The sequence below is a fragment of the Triturus cristatus genome, chromosome 1_2, assembly GCF_964204655.1.
Source record: "Triturus cristatus chromosome 1_2, aTriCri1.1, whole genome shotgun sequence".
NCBI lineage: Eukaryota > Metazoa > Chordata > Amphibia > Caudata > Salamandridae > Triturus > Triturus cristatus.
Genome location: NC_140580.1, coordinates 339,212,045 through 339,229,925, shown reverse-complemented (window position 1 = coordinate 339,229,925; position 17,881 = coordinate 339,212,045). Strand labels below are relative to the sequence as shown.

The 17,881-nt window shown below is 42.2% G+C and overlaps 1 protein-coding gene across 3 annotated transcripts in view; it reads right to left on the bottom strand.

Moving 5' to 3' along the window:
* Window positions 1–10,502, bottom strand: part of PHC2 (polyhomeotic homolog 2) — a 556,042-nt gene extending 545,540 nt beyond the window's left edge. For 2 of the 3 annotated variants that reach the window (XM_085603959.1, XM_085603955.1), the window contains exon 1: window positions 10,368–10,502. The gene's annotated coding sequence lies outside the window, so the exon portion shown is untranslated. The remainder of the gene's footprint in view (window positions 1–10,367) is intronic. The other variant, XM_085603952.1, reaches the window with a different exon arrangement.
* Window positions 10,503–17,881: the final 7,379 nt, after the last annotated feature.

Below are 17,881 nucleotides of genomic sequence, written 5' to 3'. Positions count from 1 at the left end.
GCTTTCCAGAATCTGAGAACGTTGAAGACCTGATCCACTGTTAAACTTTCTAGGCAAAAGCACAAATTAGGAGATTGATATCTTCTTGTGAATGGTCCTCTTTACCTGGAGAACCCAACGGAAGAGAAAACCTACCCTTTGCTCTTTTCTAATGCAACAAGACACCCACAGATTCTACCGAAGGTTAACATATAAAACATGCATCCAAGTTTCTATGGCTCTTAGTTGGGCCAAAACAGTAGAAAGGGGCTTTGGGAGAATTTGTATGAAGTGCTTTTGATTTAAAGTGTTCAAGGAATTAACCGAAAGGCAAACACCAATAACGGAAACCAGGTACTTGGCCAGCTTCTTAGAATCACATTGGACTAAAGCAGATATCGAGGTGCGACTAGAGCTAGTTGCTCTCCGGCACATGGAAAGGTCTAGGGGAGCATAGGAAGATGGTTGGATTTTAGCTCCAATTTTGGGGCTGAGAATGACAAAAGCAAATGTAAATTTACTACAAAGGCAGGAACTTACTGTTATAGTGAACAATGTTCATGATTACATAACAAGCTAATTATAATTTGGACATTCAACGACTACCCCCTCGTAAAAAGGCGGGGAGGCAGTGAAAACACTAATAACTTAAGATTGTGTACTGATAATAACTAAACATTGAACAAAGAGGCCTGCTGGGGAAGAGTTTCCCACAAGCCTAGTATATCAGTGATCAACTGAGGGCGGTGGACATCACACACTGAAGAGACACAAAGACACCTTGGATCTTTGTGACCATGGCCCTCAGTGAGCTTGAAGGGCGAATAGCACCCTAAAAACTGGTGCAAACTGACATTAGATACACCTCAGCACTGAGGGAAATATGTTGTCAACTGATGAAACTGGATTTGCCAAGAGTCACTTAGTGAGGTCAACATACAAGATGGACTACTCTCAGCTCCACCATACTGTGTCATCACTAGTTGATGTCATCCTTAAGCAGCACTGCCTGTCCACTATTGGGGCATGGTTGGTTAAAGCCTGTCTGGATTTCAATACCAATAAGTCTGAGTTTCTCTTCTCTACAGGTCAGGGTAAATTCCACGTTCAATCTTTGCTTTCTGTACATTACTTGGATTGGCATCATCATCATTTACAAGTCGATTCTACTCCATCTTTGGGGGTTCTTTCTAGACTCTAAATTAACTATGCTGACATACATTGCCAAAAAGGCCTAGACTGCCCAATTTCAGCTCTCCTTCCTCGGGTGATTAAACCCTCACCTTCCTGCACCTGCACCATCCAATGTTGATAGTGGAAATGCACAGGTGACCGGACTTCCAAGATGCGCTCTCCTGCTGAGAGCTATCCTGCACTCAGTCACTAGACTTATCACTAGAATTAGGAAATCTAATCGTATCCTGCCTGCCGTCAGATCTGACTGCATATGGATGCATGTATCCAGTACAAGCTGGCTTGGCTTCGGTACAAGATTTACATTCACCAACAAACCGTGCTTCCAAATTATAGACGTCTGGGGCATCTTTGCAGGTCTCGCAATGAATGCATCATTTATCTTAGCATCGCCTTATTTAGGTAGGGTATGCACCTTCAATCTGGCTTTCTATAGAGATGCCCCCGGGCATTGGAACTCTCTTCCACCAACATTCAGACTCACACCCACCTTTCTAACTTTTAGAAATTAAGTGAAGGCCTTTCTGTTTGAACAGCTTCTGTTTTAATTTTGTTTCAGTTTTATAGAATTGGCTGCGTTTATTGAATGATTAAGTGTGTTATGAGCTTGTTGTTAGAGCCATCAGAAAGGTTTATAGTACACAAAAGTAAATAATGGAATAAAATGAGTAAAAATAAGGTGTGTAGTGTGCTCCACCCACAGTCACAGAAATCATCGCAGTTCTGGTTTAAACATTCACCTTGTCCTTCGGTCACTTGTGTTTCTTGAGGGGCGGGGATTGATATTTTAAGGAATTTAGCAGTACTCTTACGTTTTATCAGAACCACTTATGTATTTAAAGCCTGCACTCGATACTGGAAGTTTCCACATGCACTCAGGGGTCTAAATCTCACTCCATGTATCATACATAATCAGTACCTGGGAATTATCTTTTTACCGTGAAAATTTTCACTCAGAAAAATGTTGGCTGGGATCTTGTAGCCCAGGTATGGTCTCCTCCATCATATGAAGGGGGCATCGATTTATACAAAATAACTTAAGGTCTGAGAGAAGGGGAGAGGAGGAGGGGGAGAAAGAGTGAGTGAGTGAGTGAGTGAGTGAGTGAGTGAGTGAGTGAGTGTGTAAAGTCCCTGTCATAAGGACCACAGAGCATGTGCCTACTTCTGTCCGTCACTCATTTATTTTTTCCAGTAGCAGGGTTAAGCCAGAGGTAGATCACAAGATCTGTGTGTCTAGGGACACAGTCTCAACTGCATCACAGTCCCAATAAAGTAGGAATTGCCTGAGGGTTGCTTGTGACCAACTGAAGAGCCTGCATTGTCTAGAAATCTGTGTGATGACTAGGGCACGGCTACGCCTAATTTATATAAAGACAGTTCCTTTCTGGAATGGTTTGCCTAACAACTTCCATAAAAGCTGGAAATGTAGTTGGCACTAATTTAATGAACAGCATGATGAGCATTAAGAATATGTTTAATCACATCTACTGAATGTGAGCCCACACTGCAGCTCTTATGTGGCTCAGCATGGCAAAGTGGTGCAAAGTGTCAGAAGGGGAAGCTTATTATTGTGCTTTACCTGTGGCTGCTGCCCATGATTGTAGAACATCCTTGCTAGATGTCAGTGTTTGGCTGATGATCCCTTCAAAGGAAACCTGCATCCCCACAGCTTTTGTGTGTAATGATTCTGGTTTTAACTGCCACAATAAAGGGCCGAGGGAAAGGATGGACGTGGCATACAGATGATCAAGGAACATCTCTCTTTTCCACCGACAAAAGAAGATGTTCTGTATTCAACACTAAATCTTTCTTCTGCACACCAATATATCACAGGCTGGACGAATGTTATAGTTCAGCTCATTCGTCAGTCCATGCATCAAACAAATCATTAAATTATATGTTCAATGAGCATGAAAGGGGGAAGCTCCTGTCTCCTACTAAATGTGTAGAGGAGACATCTGTTTGATAGGGATTTGGATAGTTATGCGGCGATAACTACTGGACCTTTTTATTTTATCATGGGCTGCAGCTTCATATCAATAATCCATTTGAAAAAATACAAAAATGCTTAGTCCCAATGTTTTTCTTCGTAGCCCCTGCGACTGCTGCTAAATTGCACGGTTGTAAATGCCAAGGCTGCGTAGCCTAGACTCCACCTCATGCCTCCTTCCTTCACACCCTACTCTTAATGCATCTTTATCGCACTCTTCTTTGTAGGTCTGGCCTAGTGGTAGCTCTAGTTCTCACACTGGCATCACGGTTACAAAAAAAATGATAATACAAATACAACATATATACATACATATATACATATAAGGGCTATAGTTTACTCTCTTCATCTGCTGGTCTGTTCACCTCATTCACATTATGTGTCTGTCCAATACACACAGAATGGAGCAAAGGGTCAGACCACTTCAGCCATTGGCTCTCTTTACTGTGAGTGACTGCATTTTACTTGTGAACATACGCCTAAAACTTAGCCCAGTTCAGTGCGAGGGTTAGTAGCCTTATCTCAGATTTAGTTTTTTTATTTTTATTGTATGTTCTTCTGATAGATATTTTTATATTTTCTTACAAGCATATACACTAAACCTTTAGACAGTCGCTCTTTACATTTACACTGTCAATGCTTATTGCAAATGTGTGCAAAAAAAGAATTTGAAAAAAAATCTCAGGCTTGGAAAGACAGAACCTAATTGCTGTGCCATTGCTTGTTCATTGCTGACTTCACTCTTAGCCACACTTTTCCTATTTTCCCCTCCTTTTTTCTCATTTTTCTGCCTTTCTGTCTCCTTCTCTTAGTCATGTCTGATGATGAAAATTACTATCAGTCCCCAAACATGAATGTCTGTGCAAGGCACCTGCAGCAGCCGCAAACAGCTGTTCTAAGGTAGTGCGTGCTTTCACTTACTTGTTCCATTTCAAGGGCTGCGTATGAGTGATTTGTTCCTGTAAAAACCTGTAAGCCACACATGACTCACTCAAATGTGTTTCACAAAGCCAGACATATCTATTCTGCACACGCTGAGGTGCCTAAGTATGCAGGATATACATAATGTAGGGATAATTTTCTCAATCGCAAGTGACACCTAATACTGAGAATTGGGCCTTCCTAGGGGAACGCGAGAGGAGTGGTCAGTGAAATGCAATACCAATCAGGCGCACACAGTCATAACTATTCACAAATGCGTGTAGTGCCTTTTTTGCATTTCTATGCCCTTTCAAGCATAAATTGGAATGGGGAATGGTATGTAAGGTTGGGCAAGGTGCACCAATGTTCCACAATTTCACAAAGGGATTAAGAAGGAAAGAATTTGAATATGTATGTGATTTCTATTAATGTGAAAATCAATAAAAACATCTTTAAAAAAAAAGAAGGAAAAACTTAATGAAAAATAATTGCTAAGAAAGGACAAAAAATTCTAAATAATTTGTATTTTTATAACTTCCCAATAATATGCATGCAAAACCTCAGAAGAACTGTGCAGCAGTGCTTAATTTGAGCTAGTGGTTGCAGGGTGGGCCACCAGCACTCATTTTTGGGAACCAGAACTTATTTTCACCATAAGACTGACCCAGAGCAACAGAGACGAAAACACAAAAGGGGAAAGAACGAGTAAGAAAAAAACAGAAAAACTGTGACAAATGGTGAAAGTAGGGACGAAAAACAACCTACAAATGGCTCTGTTGAGGACGAACGAGAAATGAGGTGAAATCAAGACTAAACAGTTTTGGTATTTGGCACACTCGACATCCTATAGTGCTAGCTGCGGGCTTGTAAGCAAAACGTATTGGGATTAGGCCCTTACCCGGTTACAAATTAAGCACTGCTGCATAGGATTTTTTTTAATAAAGGCACAAGCCAGGTATTATTTTGAACTAAATACACTTACTTCCCTCAAATGATTGCATTGTAAATCTGTGTGTCAGTTGTAAATCTACACAATACATAAGCATTTGTCACACAAAGGGTCTGACTATGTGTGGTCCCTGTTGGATGAAATAATTACTGTACTCAATAAAATCAAGCATTGAAGTATTCGGAATTTGTCAGATGGAATAATTATTACTACCTAAAATATATTTTAAAAGTTACATTTAACAAAGATATTCCATTTTCCATTCGCACAGATTAAGCGGCTGTCTATGCATCCTTGTACTGTAGGAGGACAAAATGTGGCACACTGGACAAACTATCAACCAATCAACCATAGGACCAGAGTTTGAATCCCAGAGTGAAAAATGTGTGTGATTCAGGAAATATTCCTTTATGAGCCAGTGCGTGATTTTTCATTTTCTGCTCTGATTGGAGCTGTTTAGAAAGAGGGTAATCATGAACACTATGCGCCACATTTGAGCCCAAGATGGTAGCCTCTGCGTAGTGAAGGGATGGTCAACAAACCAATCCCAAAAGAAGCTGGGAATCAACTTATGAGAGTCTTTGGCGCCAATTGGCCTTTAGGGATTCTCATAATCTTCCCGCAAGAATCTATAGCAATCAGACTCAAGGCCTCACATTCATATGAGACAGCCATCACTTGAGACAGCCCTGCAGGCCCGTGCAGATAAGTCAAAAGTGTCCAACACATGTCCAGGAGGTCTGATTACATGCCAGACTTTCAGGCTATCCATATAATATAAATTAGCATACAATAACTGTAAATTGAACATATTTAGATATAAAGTTATTAAGCTGAAGTCTGGCATGGATCACGCCCACTTCCAAGGACCCTCTGGATCTGTCCTCCAAAAGAAGCTAGGCGGTTATGGGCTTCTGAAACCGACAATTTATTAGGGGTTAGCTTTCTGGACACAGCCGGTGCCCCAGCCCAACTCGTTTTCACTTGGAGAAGTGTGGCTCAATGATTAGAGCGGCAGCCCGGGACCAGGGTTCAATTCCCCGCCTTGGCGGGTCTTGGGCTAAAAAAATTCCACGGACCTGATAATTCTCGCCTCGGTGCCATTCCAATCATGGAGTCCCACTCTGCAACTCTGGGCAATAGCTTGCTTAATCTCCACAACAGCCCCCACAACGCTAAGGATGCCTGGCCTCCACCTTGGGGGTGCCCAGGAGTGGACGCCACACAGGGAAAGCCAGGATGGGTTCCACAGCGGTATTCGTACAAGCGCCTTGAGACCCTTGCGGGTGAGTAGTGCGCTATACAAGTATCAATTTACATTTACATTTACTGGAAGTTTGGGTGACGAACTTTTAGCTGTTTTGACTGCTGGGCCTAGCAGAACTCTCTGAAAGAGAAAGAACGCGGATGTAATAGGCCCTACACTGATTATTTGTGCCTCAAGAAAGTATAGAAATGCTTCGTAGTGACAGCTAAGACTTCTTTTAAGTGCTCTTATTTGGCATAGATTGGAGCTTTTAAACAGCACCACGACCAATTTGAGAACACTTTGCATCTCCATTAGAACCATACCTGTGCATTGTATATTTACTGGGCTAGCGCTCTGAAGTGACGGCAACAATAATGCAGAGCTTCACAAAACACCTGAAATAGGCATGAATGATCACAGCATTTATAATCACTCTTTCCACTATACATGAACAGGAACAGTAGTAAATCCTACAACAATCTAGTGAATAACTGGTTGAATTACCTTCTGCAAAAGCAGTTCTTAGGTTCTAAAGCAAAATAAGTCCAGGGACCCGGAGCTTTTCTTCTAAGCCAACTTCCTGGCTCTTTGCCTCCCTCTTGCAGGCTCTTTTATTCATCTCTGATGTCTCCCTTTCGCACAGTTTCCAACCCTTGACTTTTGTATAGCAGCCTTATGCATTCTGGGTGTTGTAGGCTTGTTTTTCTTTCATTGCACTAATTCAGGCTCCTCCGAGTTGCTCACGAGCTACTGGTAGCTCTACAGCTATGTGCAAGTAGCTCTCCTGCGTGCAGCCTGCGTACTAAATTTGAAGCTTTTGTTTGGTTAAATTAATATATGTGCACCAAAAATTAAAAACTGTGTATTGGGAATATTAGTCTATATTCAGAGCTCATAAGATGTTTGGCAAATAAATGGTTGCATTAACACCAAATATTTAAAGATGATTTTTGAGTGATAAACCATGTGGTTATGGGGAGGCTTACTACTATCAGTATTACCTTGATGCTCGGGTCATTGCAGCAATAGCGGTAACTTATTACCCATGTAAAGGCATTACAACTTGGCAAATCTTTTAATTTTTTTACATTACTGTTGGCAACCCTCCTGATGCACTGTGATGAGCACTGCTGGTAATCTTGCATAGGGTGGCCACTAAGGTAATCTTGTTGGATGTGGTAACTATTACAACACTTATAATAGTAGTTCATGATACTTTTCACTGAACAAAAGTGCCTCACCTTAGAAAAGGTTGGAGACCCCTCCACTAATTAGACCAACACACCTTAAAACAATGATTTGTTGGTGAAAAGCTTAGCAGTGGGGGCAGTGGCAGTAATGACTTGGAATGAGGTGGTCACTGTAAAACGAGTACCTCCAGCCCTTTCTCATGGTAATATATAGTTAGGCATAGAAATACTTTAATTGTGTGGTATGGACAATAAATGCAATTGAAAAAAAACTAAATTTCTTCGGAGTGTACTTTAAAGTTGCTGCTATATGAATAATGGGGTGAAAAATCTCATGATAGATCATAGCGGGAAATGCACTTGCACTTTTGGGGACCCCCTGCGATTTGTACATATTTTATTTGATTATATGAAATTTTTAGATATACGAAAGGCGATTCTACGCCCAATATTTATAAAATACAGAATAATGAGTAGGATGCAAGCTGTTGAACTTTTAATGGAAATGAAGAACTTAGATATAGCTTGCGCCATGGGGAAATGTATGTGTAAGGTTAAAGTGATTCTTAAGGGCACAGAGTAACTTTAGTATGTGTATGGCAACGTCGTTAAGAGATAGCGCAACTAAGAGAATCAGTACTGTATTTGATCTATCAGAAACATTGGATGTAAAGTTAAAAACGTATAAATCACCCGGTCTTATTAATTTTAGATTTTTTTTTTAAATAATTTTTTTTTAAAGGATATGGATTAATATAGGATTGTTGAATATGCATCAGGTTTTATATGTGTATTTTAACGGATGGAATAGATGCAATGTATATACTTTTATGGTTGTAACAAACTAAATAAAGTTAAATTGACTGACTGACTGACACCTGAAAACAATGATTTGTTGGTGAAAAGCTTAGCAGTGGGGGCAGTGGCAGTAATGACTTGGAATGAGGTGGTCACTGTAAAACGAGTACCTCCAGCCCTTTCTCATGGTAATATATAGTTAGGCATAGAAATACTTTAATTTTGTGGTATGGACAATAAATGCAATTGAAAAAAACTAAATTTCTTCGGAGAGTACTTTAAAGTTGTGATTTTGTGCAGTCTCGCAACAGCAGCACCACCCACCCCTTCCAGAATTTGCCAGATAATAAAACTGTGAGCTTTATGACCGACTGTAGCATCTTTCACTAGATGGCGCCTTTAATGTCAAGTACACCGGACGCCATTCCGGCAGCGGCAGCACAAGTCTAGCGTCTCTCATCGGTGGAGACCACCTCTGAGGACGTGGGGGTGACAAGCCGTTACCAATGAGCTCGACGCGGACATAATGGACAAAGCCACCTTCAAAAAAACTGCTATTAATGTATGACTTTACATTAAGTTGTATTCTATGCCGCACTCCCCTCTCTTTGTTTAAAGCTATTGGGTATGGTCTGCTTTGTTTCATGCTCTCCTTTATCAGACTGTGATATCTTGAGCAGCTCAATGTATAGCGCCCAAATACGGTTGGCGCAAGACCACTATATACCGCTTTTAAATTAATATTACCTTTTATTTCGAGCTGAAATAACTGAAAGAAAAGGGTCAACTTCGGTCAATGAAAATACAGTTACACAACCATAGGTTCTGCTGGTTTCATTGTTCTAGAACGATTCGTTTGAAAATGGCTAAACTGGGGTTATGGCGATAATCTCCGTCCAGTCCGCTATTCATATGTTCCATTGTCAAATGGGTCAGCTCTGCCTTTCATCCTTCCGGGGTTTAAGAATGTAGTTGGGAAGAAGTAGAGAGCATTATTTACTGTGCAACGCATCGGTAAGGCAATGGGTATAAACAAGCTAAAATGCTACTGTTCCAAAGTATCTAGACTACAGGGAGTACCTTAACCTTTCTCATGGGACAATAAATACCAAGGACAGGCCGTCCCTGGCCGGTACTTTGCCAAGCATGCTGAGATCAGAACTGAATTACATTTTAAATGTCTCAAAATGTATTTACATTAGACGTTTCCATGTGTAATGCAGATCTGCAGTTTTTAGAATCCCTTCTGGAATTAGCATCCAAAATGGAAAAAGGAACACTACACACTGCCAGAATGCAAAAAAAGAGTTCGATTTACCACTCATACCTGACATGCGACAACATATTTTGCTGTGACCCTATAGTTGAAGATTCGATTCAGGACATATACACCTATTTGAAAGACCCATTACCAATATTTCAAATTTAAGAAAATTACAAAAATACCACACAACCAACAACAAAAAAGCTAAACTATTTCGCAGGTGTAGAAACTATTCGGGACACGAAATAAGTTTCCTCAGAAAGCAGTGCACCTAAATGTTTGATTCCATTACATCCCGTTGGTTATGGTTGCTTATGAGCGTCCCCTTTTGAAAACCAGGGGCTAATGACGCATAACGGATGGCCTGTCCCACACCTGACGTTTTACAATTTGGAGAGCATTGCTGCAGAATTCAGGACAGTGCTGACGGCTTCAGCAGCAATTCTCACCTCACTCCAGCTGAGGAGCTCCTCAAAGACTCCTGTCAACTGCCAAACCCTGCCCCCCTTTGTCTAATCCGTAAACTGCAACAAGATCTAAAAGTTGCACGCGCAATTAAAAAGGATTAATATATTTAAAAAATGATCATGCGTACATGCACACACACGTGGAACAGGTAAGCCCACTAGTCTCTGCTGAATTCAAATACAGAAGTAGGTCTATGCCCCTTTCAGAGACAGAAGCAGCGCCCCACTGCAAGGGTTAAACCAGAGGTGCCTGTCTGAGTAGCTAGCTAGAATCACGCAAAACACCTCCTACAAGTGCGCGCACCTAACGACACCCCACTGCACTGAGACGGCGCGAGACTCACGGCGGCTCGTGCCATGCTGTACCTTTAGCTTCTCACACCTCTGCTGCCTTCCGCGTCCTCCTTCCGGGCTCCCCGCTGTCCTCCTGCAGCATACTGTATCTGGCCACCGTCCCTCAGACAGCATACCAGGGGGGAGAGCCGGGGAGGGGGAGGGGAACAGAGCGCGAGAGGGGAAGAAAATGCCATAATTCATTTGCATTCCAGTGTGGATCACATGGCAGCAGCCACCAATCCGAGCCTTGGCTGGGTGGGCTCGGACACGCCTCCCCCTTTCTGTAGTGAAACAGTCTTGGCAGGTCAGTGGTGCTATGGGCCTCTACCATTTCCCATAGCAACGCAGGGGGATTAGGAGGGGGTGGGGAGAAAGGCTCCTCTTTCATATTAAGCAATTCACTTCCTGATGTCCCCTAGAATAATACGAGAGGAGAAGCGCCGACGTCCAATTTACTTAAGGGAAGGGACATTTAATAGTAAACTGGATTATTGCATCGCACGGTGCAATTGTCCATTCAAACAAATATTAATATTGCGTGTGCAGCAGGGATCCCTCACAGCCAACCTACGTGGAAAAATCGCCTTCGAAGCTGTGCATGCCGGGGATGATTTAATATTGACTTCTCGTGGATTACATCTACGGGATAACATATTTCTAAACAACAGGCAGAAATAATGGCTGCATAATTATATGGTAATGTTCGGCTGCAAATTTAATGAGAAAAATAGCATCTGGGTCTACTATTAGTCAGATTCCCTGCAGGACTGTAAATGGTGCTTGGAATGTTACCTTTGTGCAAATATCAGAGCGTGTTAGTGCAAACATTAGACTGTATTATTGGCAATATTAATTATATGAATTATGAAAATTATGTAAAATCTGGATTCGCGCTCCACATGAGAGGCTGAATATTACAGTTACAGACACAGGTGATGCAGACACTCCCCAAAATCCCATTTTGTCTCTTTTGTGGTCTCACGGTCTTAATTTCACGCTGACATGTCAGATATCATCATTAGACACTTTGTTTATAAAAAAAAACAAATGTGAAAATATTTTGTATTCGAAATACAGTTAACCATCAAAGCTATTACCCCACATTGTTCCTTTCTCAAGGTCTGTAGGAGTTGACTTTTAGACATGTCAGATATCAGCATTAGATACTTCTTTGTTTATAAAAAGAAACAAATGTGAAAATATTTTGTATTCGAAATACAGTTAACCATCAAAGCTATTACCCCACATTTTTCCTTTCTCAGGGTTTGTAAGAGTTGTCTTTTAGACATGTCAGATATCAGCATTAGATACTTCTTTGTTTATAAAAAGAAACAAATGTGAAAATATTTTGTATTCGAAATACAGTTAACCATCTAAACTATTACCCCACATTTTTCCTTTCTCAAGGTCTGTAGGAGTTGACTTTTAGTCAAAAGTTTCTTACTTCCAGAACCATTTGGTAAGATCATTATTGCCACTCCAAGTTATTTTGCATACATCTGGACATTATCTGCCAACAGTCTGTACACTATAAAAGCTGTAGGACTAGCAAGGGATATGGAACACGTTATATAAATAACCAATACTCAGGGCTTTAAGAGGGGTGATAAAACTGGGGGTGGTCTCTCAAAGGGGCGGGGCCGATGTAATTAGGGGGCGTGGCTTAAAACATGTAAGCTAAAAATCTGCGCTTAGCAAAGTGTGACTCCCGACTTGTATTTTGCTGTTTCTGTCATTGCATCCAGATATATGATACAAGTGACATCATACCTACAAGTCAGAACTATTGGCTTTGTCAATGGTTGTTAGTTGCATTAGATAAATAAGCAGCAATTATGGCTTGTCGTATATAATATTGAAAAAGCTTCTACTTAAAGCCCTGGTGACACCACCGATGATGTTGCTGCTCCTGCTTTTCACAAAGAGAAGGGAAATCCAGAGAGAAAATGACTCTCTTAAGGATTTCCCTTCCCCTATGACGCTCACCTGGTATGACATCATGCCGTAACTTCTCCACTAGTGAGAATTGAGCAGTGTGAGCATACGCACATGGATGTGCCTGCTGTCACTGCAGTCCAGAAAAAAACGGACCGCCTGTGCCAGGGCACAAAACAGAGCCCGATAGAGACCCGTTTCGAGGCCCCTTTAAACAAGCATTGGCAAAGCCAATAGGTCTCTCAATTGCTTTGATTTTATTCAAAATTATTATTATTTACCGATCCGAGTTGGATTGGAAAATTAAAAAATGTCTCATAAAAGCATTTTTTTAGGTGGAAGTAACACAGAAGACTCACGTGGGGAGAAGCAACATGAAGGGTGCAGGTGGGGAATGAAGCATACATAAACACTATAAGGAGTACACCCTAGGAGGTACCTAAGTGCCTCCGAACTGGGGAGAGGTGCACCGAAAGGACAGAATCGTCCTTATTTAGAAGACCCCTCACTCACCAACCTAGTTGGTGACATGCTTCATCATCGGGGTCCCACCCGGATAGCCGAATGCCATCCGGGTGTGCTGCGACACCTGATTACAGTGGAGCTGGTATTTTCTTTTGGTGTGTGCCAGTGAAAAAGTGATTTAAAAATTGGCCAGGTTTAACTCTCTATGGATAAAGAATCTTTTATTCTGGAGCAACTGGACAATGTTAAAAAATCAGGAGATACCGTGTGGGGTTAGATTGACCTAAGGTATCTTAAAAGTGAAGTAAAGTGAAAAAATAAAAGTGGTCTACATGTTTCAACCTAGTGGAAGAATCTCCAGGTTTTCGTCAGGACCGGTGTTGATAACCAGGGCGGTCTACACACGCTAAGGTGTACCCTACCCTTGGTTAAATTAAAATCCCCTCATGTACTCACAGTGGGGAAACATCCTTCCTTGAATTTCTAGAAAGGGAAAGTGCCTGTGAAGACAAAACAAGGACAATGTACGCAAAACATAATCAGTTCTGTATACAACATTAGTATCAGGCTCCTCTCATTCAAGATCCAATGTTTGTAAGACGTTGCCAGTGACTAATATTTCAGTCATGCTAATAGTGCCACCTAAAATCAGTGGTACAAGGGTGCTCGATTATAAGTCCAAACTTGTATAATCAGCAGGGCTGAAATTCACCCGTGATCCATAAATACAACCCACTCAAACAGATGTGTGTTTTTGTGCACTCTCACAGGAAATACTGGGGTGCACACTTTAGGTGGCGAGTGGTCTAGTGTCTAGCACGAGTCACACTCGTCATTCAACAAATACACACTGACTGTTAATAATTCACTTTTACGTGGGTGTCTGCGTACTCACTCAACTTCGTGAGTCTATAAAATCAACATAAAAGGGCATGCTCGATGGTATAGTGTGGTACACAAGCGAGAAATGGACAGAAAGATGAAAAGACAAAGCTGTAAGTACGAGCCTTACTAGCGGCGCTAAATTCGCGTGCCTCAAGGGTGCCGGGGTCAGGGAGCTTGTTCCTACCATGATCTACGGGAGAAAGCAGTAGGGTCGGGGAGTTAAAAGGGGTGTGTTGGGAAAACGGACAGACTTCGCGGTGCCCACCCACATCGAGTCTGTAAACTTACTGCGTGTGAAACAGACTCGGCTGTTGTGCCTAAACCATGACCCGCATCGGAGTCCCGTTTAACATAGAGGCATTGCCGGTGTAAAGATAAATCCTAAGTGTATCCGGGTTGGTGATGTGAGGGGGCGTGGCCGCGTAAACGCGAGAATCTCGGATTGGAGTAACCAGGGGAAACTATGACGCTCGCCTCAGGAGAGGCGTGATGGTCATGGAAGGGAAGCTGGGGGCGGGTCCTGGAATGAACCAATGCGGTTGCTGAAAAAGCGCCCGAGTGCAGGGAGCGCGTGGGTAACTAAGGACGCTTCTGGCTCGGTATCGCTGCAATTGGGGGGTGATGGCTAGTGATATTTTCAACATAAAAGAAAAAGAAGGAAAAGAGAAAAGGGGAAGTTAAACGACCTGAAAATCGGAATTGCCGCAGGTCATGGGTTGGAGGGCATAATATCCCTAAAAACAAATAGATAAAAGCGCCTGTTTCAAATGGAGAACCGGCAAAAGGAGGGGAGTGCATTCCATCAGGTATTCTGAGACTATCCTCTCTGTTAATAGATTATTTGTATGCCTTGTCTAAAGACCTTTTGTTCTGTCCACCAATAGATATTTGCTGCCTTACCGCCATTGCCAGAGGGGCCCGGACATCAGATCCAGCCTGAGGAGTCAGCACCAGTCCAGTTTGAAGCCAAGGTGAAGGTTGCTGGCAACTAGGACCCCAGTGAAGGTAGAAGGCCGGAAGCACTGGTATGGGAAGTGTGTACACCTGCCACTGTCTTGGGCGAAAGACGGGGTCACAAATCAGAAAGGAGAAGTTGTGGATCCAGTTTTTGATGCCCAGCTGAGAGTCACAGACCGACCAGAACGGCAAGGAGGCTTTTGCTTGAGGTGACCCCCTTTGAAATAAGGGTTGCTTCAGGTACTTCAGTATCACGCCCCTGAATCCAGGCCGTAAAGTTTGCACCTTTGTTTGTTGATCAAGAGATACCTGGGCACACTGAATACAAAAAATAATCTGTGGCCCCAACAAAAGAGCAGTGCGCCAGCGGAGCAATACAGGAGTTAGGGAAGGACTTGAGTTTCGGGTACAGGTGCTGTGCCTTTGGTGCCTGTTAGATTAAAGTGAAGAAAACTGGTGCACTGCCTGAGACACTGGACAGGATCGCTGAGGGCCTTTGCCCTGGGGAGGGGGGGGGGGGTGATTGCCCTATCCTGAAAGAAGAAACTTTTCCCTTGAAACTGGGCCGTGATCATATTTCCTGAGTTGCGAGTTGTGCAGATCCACCGTTGGATGACCAATAGGAGCCTGCCTGTGAGGCTCAAACGGACACAGGGAGAAGACTCCCCTCTGGCTGGTTGTACAGCGGCTTCAATTTCCCAAGGACTTCTTTTTGTTAGCAATGTACCCTTTTGGTCGTCCCATTTTTGAGGAGGAGCAGCCCTTTGCGGCTCCTCGTCCTAATTCCTATGGCCCTGTGTGGTCCTCCTGGTCCCCTGCAGCCAGGATTGTTTTTGTAATAATATGTCTGACTGCTTTAATATTTGCATTAGGAATAATGTTTATTCTGCAAGAGAAACGTTCTTCTGAACAGTTGACAAATGTTACTTTGCCCTTTCCTTGAGTAAATTAATTGATACTCTAGCCCTCATAAAAAGAACATTGGAAAAGTCTATTGAAAATGATTTTTAGATATGTGTTCTCCTGATACCTGTGTGTTAATTATGACCCAATGCTCTGTTCCCTTTGTTCTCCTGCTTATACTTTATATAGGCTCACTTAATATTTAATGCCCACCTAGCAATGGATTAGAATATTGATGAATTTATGAGAATAAATGTGCAAAATATTTTCTATGTTCCTTCTAGATTACAGGGATGTCTTTAGCTCATGCTAAAAGGACCGTCTGTTAAAGATTGCAGGATTTGCTGTTAGCATGAACTAAAAGCCATTTTGTTCCTGGCAGCCATTTTAGTTAGCCATGTGCTCACCATGTGCTTTCTCCTTCATCCAGAGTCTTGCACATGCTCAGAAAGACCTGTAGCTGCCAGAATGCACCTGCTCCTAGTGTGTGACTGTCAGGCTGTTCTAACTGATGTCAGCAACTCATTACTACTCCTACTTGTTGACTGTGCATTTTCTGTATGACCATCTATGTGTGTAACCCTTCTGATGTGTACTTGTACCGCCTCCTTTTGAGCCCCTGTGTGGGTATAAAAGGCCCCTGTTCTCTGTACTCCTTAGACTGTCTCCTACAGTGGCCTGAGGGTACTGTATGATGCAGTCTCCCTCATGTGAGGTTATTAAATATGTTCCTTTGATATTACAGCTTCCGTGCCAATCTCTTCTTTGTTGGTTTAAAGGACCAGGTGTATCAGTGAACCCCTTAAAAGGTTTTTATTTCTTCAAATGAATCTCAGCAGTAACAAAAAGCTCCACCATTTTCTGGGAGAAAAATATTTGAAAAATAAACTATGCCTTTTATAAAAGTTGTAAATATTAAATTCAATATGCAATTCTGTGATACCTAAAAATGCTTGTTTTCCTACAGTATTCATGCTTAGCAAACAAGAATTGGTCAAACCAATAAAAAAGGCACCCAAATTATACAGGCAAGACCTATTGGGGTTGCCAATGCTTGTTTTTACAATGAACAATACTTTAAAAGTTCACACATATTCTGCTGTGTGGCACAGTTTAGCTAATGCCTCACAAACGGCACATACCATATGCCCGCCATGCAGAAAGGCAAAATGAATTCATTCTCAGCATAGCCTTATGAAGATGTGCAGATTTTGTGATATCCTTATTCACTGACCCCTTCAAAACTTTGTACCAGTCGGAGGTATATAGGGGAATACAAATGGAAGCAGGAAGCGGATGCCGTGCTGCACTGAAAGTGAGTAATTGGATCAGAAGTGGGGCGGGGCGACGGCGGAGGGGATGGCATGGGGAAAATTGCGTTTGCTTATGAGCAATTGTTTTCTCCCATCCCTAAAAAAAAACCAAGTAGATAGTAACCTGACCCACGAGGAATGCAGTTGCCACTCTGCCAGCCGCTGCTCGCTCCCACAGGCAAAACGCAGTGGGAGTGAACATTACAAAAGAGGTGGGACATGCACCTGCCTTGAATTTATGACGTTACAACGCATACATTTACAACACATGCCTTAACAACACAGTTTTTACATCGCAAAATCCTTTACAACGCATACATTTACATTGCATACCATTACGACACATTTTTTAAAACTACACTTACAACGCATTCCAATACATTGCATTATACATTTACAACGCATACCATTGCTTTGCATTCAAGGTAAATGTTGGATAGTGTAGGGGTAAAAATTACTATTCTAACTCCAGGGGGTGCAACAGTAGGGTAGGTGTTGGATAGTGTAGGGGTAAAAATTACTATTCTAACTCCAGGGGGTGTAACAGTAGGGTAAGTGTTGGATAGTGTAGGGGTAAAAATTACTATTCTAACTCCAGGGAGTGCAACAGTAGGGTAAGTGTTGGATAGTGTAGGGGTATTATGCGTTGTAATGGTATGTGTTGTAATGACATGCGATGTAATGCCTGCATTGTAGTGACATGTGATATAGTGTCATGCGTTGTAGTGACATGCAATGTAATGGATGCGTTGCAGTGACATGCGTTGTAAAGGATGTTGCGATGTAATGACTGCGTTGTAAATGTAGTGTGATGTAATGGTTGCATTGTAAAGGTTGTTTCCCACCTGCCTTTAGCCATTTGCGTGCTTTCATTATTGAAAGACACACTCAAAAGCCAACCCAATGCGTGGGAGGAGTCAGACCCACACAGAGCAGTTACAAGAAGCCTCACACGGCTAGGCTCGACCTAAAAACTGCACCGGCAGGACCCGGCCCACTTAAAGCCCTGCCAACACTATATAATAAGGCCCTGATTCCTAGTTCCTCTGAATTAAGCTGCTATTTATTGCACCTCATAAATAAAGA